This window comes from Micropterus dolomieu, linkage group LG09, assembly GCF_021292245.1.
Source record: "Micropterus dolomieu isolate WLL.071019.BEF.003 ecotype Adirondacks linkage group LG09, ASM2129224v1, whole genome shotgun sequence".
Classification (NCBI taxonomy): Eukaryota; Metazoa; Chordata; class Actinopteri; order Centrarchiformes; family Centrarchidae; genus Micropterus; species Micropterus dolomieu.
Window position 1 is genome coordinate 2,420,799 of NC_060158.1, and position 6,693 is coordinate 2,427,491.

The window sequence follows — 6,693 nt, forward strand, 5'->3', positions numbered from 1 at the left end:
GAGGTCTGGATGGTTCATAACGAAGCAGAAGATCAGAAATGTATTTTGGCCCTAAACCATTTAGTGCTTTATAAACTAACAGCAGGATTTTGAAATCAATTCTTTGACATACAGGAAGCCAATGTAAAGACCTCAGAACTGGAGTGATGTGATCCACCTTTTTGGTCTTAGTGAGGACTCGAGCAGCAGCGTTCTGAATCAGCTGCAGCTGTCTGATGGATTTCTTAGGGAGCCCTGTAAGGACACTGTTACAGTAGTCGAGTCGACTGAAGATAAATGCATGGACAAGTTTTTCCAGGTCTTGCTGAGACATAAGTCCTTTAATCCTTGATATATTCTTCAGGTGATAGAAGGCTGACTTTGTAATTGTCTTAATATGGCTCCTCAAATTCAGGTCTGAGTCCATGACCAAGATTTCTGGCTTGATTTGTGGTTCTTAACATTACAGACTGAAGTCGAGCACTGACTTTCAATCCTTCCTCCCTGGCTCCAAAAACAATAACTTCAGTTTTATCCTTGTTTAATTGAAGAAAATTCTGGTGCATCCAATCGTTGACCTGCTCAATAGAGTTACTCAGCACCTGTATGGGATCATAGTCCCCTGGTGAAATGGTTATGTAAATCTGTGTGTCATCTGCATAATTATGGTAACATATTTTGTTGTTTTTCATAATCTGAGTCAAGCATGTAAATATTAAACAAAGAGGTCCCAGAATGGAGCCTTGGGGAACTCCACATGTCATTTTTGGCAGCTCAGATGTTTGATTACCTATAGACACAAATTAGTCCCTGTCCTTTAAGTAGGATTCAAACCAGTTTAGTACTGTGCCAGAAAGTCCAATAATACTAAGACTGAAATTCTGCCACTGTCAGTGTTTAAATGGATGTCATTGAAGACCTTAACAAGAGCCGTCTCAGTGCTGTGGTGTGGTCGAAAACCTGACTGGAAGACATCAAAACAGTTATTTAGTGCCAAGAAAGCACTAAGCTGTTGAAAAACAGCCTTTTCAATGATTTTACTTAAAAATGGGAGATTTGATATAGGCCTGTAATTGCTCATTAGTGAACTGTCTAGATTGCTCTTTTTTAAGAGTGGCTTAATGACTGCAGTTTTCAGAGCCTGTGGGGAAAAAACCTGAGAGGAGAGACATGTTGACAATTTGTAGTAAACCTGAGGCCATGTATTTAGAAACATTTTTGAAAAAAACTGTCAGCAGAATATCAAGGCAGCATGAGGAGGATTTCAGATGTTGTATTATATCCTCCAGGTTTTTATGATTAATAGAATCAAATTGTCTGATGCTATATGACTTGTTTTTAAGTGGACACGGGGACAAGACATATCCTGTTACTGACATGGAGGCACTGATTGCTTGTCTAATTGTTTGAATTTTGTCTGTGAAGAAGGAGGCAGATTCATTGCAGGCCCTGGTGGATAGAAGGTCAGAGGCTACAGACACAGGAGGGTTGGTTAGCCTGTCGACAGCAGCAAACAGGACACGTGCATTATTAGTGTTTTTGGTGATGATGTCAGAGAAGAAGGACCGCCTTGCATTTCTCAGTTCTAAATTATAAATGTGAAGTCTCTAGAAGTCTATAGATGTCATAATGAACCTGGAGATTTGTTTTCCGCCACCTGCGTTCAGCTTTTCGACACTCTCTTTTTTGAGTTCTAACCAGCGTGGCATTTCTCCATGGAGATCTTCTCTTACCAGAGACCACCTTCACCTTGGCTGGTGCAATGGCATCAATATCATTTGTAATTTTAGAACTGAAATTATCTACAAGCTCATTGACTGAGGCCCGTGAGAGGGCCGGTGTTGAGGAGAAAGCCTCAATAAATTTTTCACTAGTGTTTTCAGTGATATGCCGTTTTGTGATTACCTCTGTTTGTACATTTGTGTGCACGCAGATAGCACTCTCAAAGAAAACACAGGAATGATCAGAGAGACATTAGTCACCACAACCTTGGAAATGTCCAGAATCTTGGAGATGACTAAGTCCAAAGTGTGCCCCTTATTGTGCGTGGGCCTCGTCACATGTTGAGTCAGTCCATAATTATCAAGAACACAAAACAGTTCTTTAGTCCCTCTGTCCTGGGGGTTGTCAACATTAATATGTTAAAATCACCAACAATAACCACACAGTCAAAGTCAATACAGATTATAGACAGCAGTTCACCAAAGTCATCAAAAAAGTTTGCACAGTATTTAGGGGGCCTGTAGATATTTAGAAAAATAGCTCAAGAAGAGGAATTCAGCTGAAGAGCCACATATTCAAAAGAAGCAAAATTTCCATAAGACATCTTTTTGCATTGGAGGGAGTCACAAAATGGCAACTCCACCTCCTCTCTTATGCACTCTAGCTTCACTCATAAAACTGAAGTTGGGAGGGGTAGACTCGATAAGGACAGCTGCACTGTTATCTTGGTCCAACCAAGTTTCAGTTAAAAACATGAAATTAAGATTGTGAGTGATTATAAAATCATGGATTAAAAATGTTTTTCCTGCCAAAGACCTTACGTTTAACAAAGCTAATTATAGTGTGTTAAAAACATTATCTGGCCCACTTTTTTCGACAGGCTGCGGCTGACGAGGAATTAATTCTAAATTTGCAGGATATGTTGAGTGCTTCCTGTTTCTTAACACATTCACCATGCTATTTCTGTTACCTATCAAGACAGGGATGGAGAAGACTACCAGCACACTGGGCCCCGGCTTGTCCTGGGAAGAGTCATGAGTGCTATTTTCCTTGTAGCCTGGACCCAGCACATATCAGACAGAGCTTACTGGGCTTTTTCGCCATTGCGGAGCTGGAAGCCGGGTTCTGCGCTATATCTGTGACACGTGTCAAACCTGGAGGACTTAGAACCAGTGGTGGAGGTGGAGGGTGAGGGGGGGTTTATGGTAGAGGAAATGGGAGTGGAGTGAGGGAAGGTGCGGGGGGTAAATTTGGTCCCAGCTCTAACCAGGTCTTCCATGTGATCGGTGAAGTCCAACAGGGGGGAGAGGGGAGAAAGGGTGTCTGGAGATAAGGGTGACTTAGATGGGGATTGGGGGGGTAGAGATGGTGAATCCTCACTGTTGGTTTTCAGTGAGGGAGGTGGAGGCTCTTCCTCTTGGCTCAGATGTCTCCCGTGATCAGAGTTGCTCCAGTGGCGGCTGAGGTGGCTCTCCTTCAAGGTTTCTGGTGTGTTGTCTTCTTCTTGTTTTGATTCCTCTTGTCTCTTGTCCTTGTCAGAGGGAACAGATGAGTGACGCAGAAAGTAAAACAGGTTGGAGCTAAACAATTTTACTCCTAACTTGTTAAGGCAAAGTCCATCTGCCTTAAAAAGATGTCTGCGGTCCCACAGAAAGTAAAAGTTTTCGATGAAATGCACTGAATGGACAGTACATGCCATTGAGAGCCACGTGTTCAATGCCATCAATCTGCTGAATCTCTGAACTCCTCTTCGGACTGGCGGTATAGGGCCACTCATAAACACCTCAGCATTCAGAGAGCTGACTGTGATTAATAAAGTCCTCTTTCAACACTTCAGACTGTTGCTTGTGCAGTATGACGTTTTTCACAGTAGGATGTTCAGCCACGATATATAAGTCGGACACCGTATCCTTCGGAGTATCTTGGCTTAGCTTTCCCTGCAGCCTTTTACTTCTTGGTTTACTCTCAGTCCTTACCCTTCTGTGTGAGGACGGGAGGTTATCCAGGTCATGAGACGGAGACCCAGGGTCCTGCAATAGTGGTGAAAATCTGTTCTGCTGTTGCACATTCGGTTGTTGGGGAGGTTTGTTGCTAACTCTCCCTTTCACAGCTGTCCACGGCTGTGTCCTACCAAGAACAGGGGTGGAAGAGGCATTCTGCCTGGATGATAATGCAGGCCAGCCAGTCGCATCACAAATCTCAGGGTGCTGGGTTCTGCCTGTTAATCGTCCTACTATTTCCCCAGGAAATGATTTACTCTTAGGCTTTGCAACAAGAATGTTCCAGGGGGGACTCCCACTTTCAGATTTATTACCCCGTACACAGGCCTCCTGCTTCTTGGTAGTCTTGTTGGTGCTAATTAGCCGTGTGTTAGCATGCTCTTGTCCACTGTTTTGGGTCCACGGTAAAGTGGTGTCATTCCCACATAGTCCATTCACTTCCACATTCACTTCCAACCTGTGGATCTTGGTTTCCAGCACAGTAATTTTCTGTAGAAGTTTGTAGAAGTCGGGCATCTTGTTGCTGATTAGCATTAGCTATAGCTCCAGTCACTGCAGTACAGGCTAGTGCTATTGATAGGCCGCACTCGCATAGCACTAAGATCATAAAAGGTTTTAAAGTATGGCAAGAGCCTACTTTATCTGACAGTCCCAGTGATTTAAAAGTATCCAAGAACTGCTGATTTCTATCAGGAAAAAAAAAGAGTTTAAGCAAAAGAATGCAAGCAGAGGCAAGAGCAAGCAGCAAAGCGTCTGCACTGTAAGAAAGCAGAAGCGATTGGTACTATGAGACCAAACATTAATTTCACTTTAGACTTTAAGTGTTTCCATTAGTCAAATAAATTACAGTAAGCGTCTACATAGACTGCAGAGATATGTTGCCCTTTGTTGTGTTAAACTGGTTCAGTCCTTATCTGTCAGGCAGACATGATGTTGTCTCACTTGGTTAATATTCATTTAATTGTTTGGACATTACATTTTTACACCATTACAACTTCAGAAAATGAAATGATTTTTAAAAAAAGATTAAAGCCTTTTCTGGTTACATCATTTCTGTAAATCAAACACTTAAAGAGGTGGTATTATGCTTTTTCCCTCTCCTTTATTGAGTTATATATCTTTTTTGTGCATGTAATAGCTTTGCAAAGTGAAAAAGCCAGCCTGTGACGTCACAGGGATGAAAGCTAAATTCACCTCAAATAACGCTCGCCAAGCGGCTACTCCGACACGCCCTCAGAAACAGCGGTGGAAAAACAATGAGCTGTAGCACACAGCTCTCCTCTCCCTTCCAAACACTAGCTACCCTCCAGGCAGTCAGTGGACATAAAGTTGTTCCTGTGATGTAGAGACAGAGCTCAGTTAAATCTTTATGGATACAGATTAATAACTCACCGCTCTGAAACTCTCGCTCCAGTCCATGTTGCCAAGCCGGTCGGCAACACGTACGGCTGAACCCGAGCTGTTTACTGGCTTCTCGCTGACCTGCCCTTCTCTGCTTCTGATTGGCTAGTAGTCCTTAACTAGGAACTGAGCATGTGCAGCTCTCAACAAAGGTCATTTAGAGACAAGATGTATCACTCCATAGCTAAAACGAAGCCTTCAACACAGGCTGAAAAGAGGAGCTGAAGTAATGTGTAGTATGACAAAAATTGTGTTTTTTGAAAATTAAACCATGTAAACCTGTTCTGGCACAACCCCTAAATAAGATTTTGAACCTGAAAATGAGCATAATATGACCTCTTTAATGCTCCAAAACCCAACTTTCTCTGTTAGACAATACATTTCATACAATCAGGTGTTTTCCTGCAGTGAGGTTTCTGGGACGTTCCAGCTAAAACTGGATCAAACTGATTTTTCATGGCACCAAACGCTCATTAATTGACTTACTTTTGCACTATTTAAACTTTTGCTGATTTCTTCTACACTTTTTACAGTCATGATGCCTCCAATCCTACATGCACCTGGGTTCTTATCTACAAAAGGCACTCGGGAATGTGGACTCATTCATTTAGAGAGTGAGTGGACAAAAAATGTATGAGGCTCATTACACAGAGAGAGTGGCCAAACCTTAAACCTTTAAAACACATTAAAACATAATGTACAGTTTCTTTTAAAGCATAGATAGAAAGACTGGTGCAAGAAGTTTATGGTTTAAACAAGAGCTTCTTAGAAAACAATATATAGTAACTTTATCCTATAACTTAAAACATTAAGATGGTAAATAATACAGACGCTTTCAAACCATTTCCACAATCATTTTGTGCCATGCATAAAGAAAACATCTACTAAAACATTATTATTTTATATAATTTAAATGATTTTTTTCTACGTATGTAGACATATTTGCAATCATTAAAAGTGTTGGCAATTCAGATTTGTTTGTGTATGAATGATTTTAGAGATTTGTTTACATACAACATTTAGCAAAGATGTACTACAGGGGAATGAACTGAAGTTGCAATCATAAACATTAACAGTGTAATGTGAGGTAGCAGTGGCGCAATGAATAAGACTATGCCTTTTGTGTGAAAGACCCGGGTTTAATCCCCCACTGTAACCCATCCACCATTGTGTCCCTGAGCAAAACACTTAAGACATAGGAACATATAACATAAACATAAAAGATATAACAATTTACAATAATAATAATAATCTTTATTTGTATATCACCCATATATAAAATGCAGTTTGAAGTGCTTTACATCATGAGCACTTAAGTAAAAAGTACATAAATAAATAAAACATACAATACAGCAACATGTAAATAATCCACAAGCACAAAAACATAGGTATTAAAACTAATAACAATAATAACAATAGGACTAGTAATAATGGTTCAGCTGAAGAGTCTTAACGGACTTTTTCGAGCAGCCTGATAATAAGGAATTGCAGTAATCCAGCCTAGAAGTAACAAATGCATGGACTAGTTTTTCTGCATCATTTTTAGACAGGATGTTCCTGATTTTCCCAATATTACGTAGGTGAAAAAAGG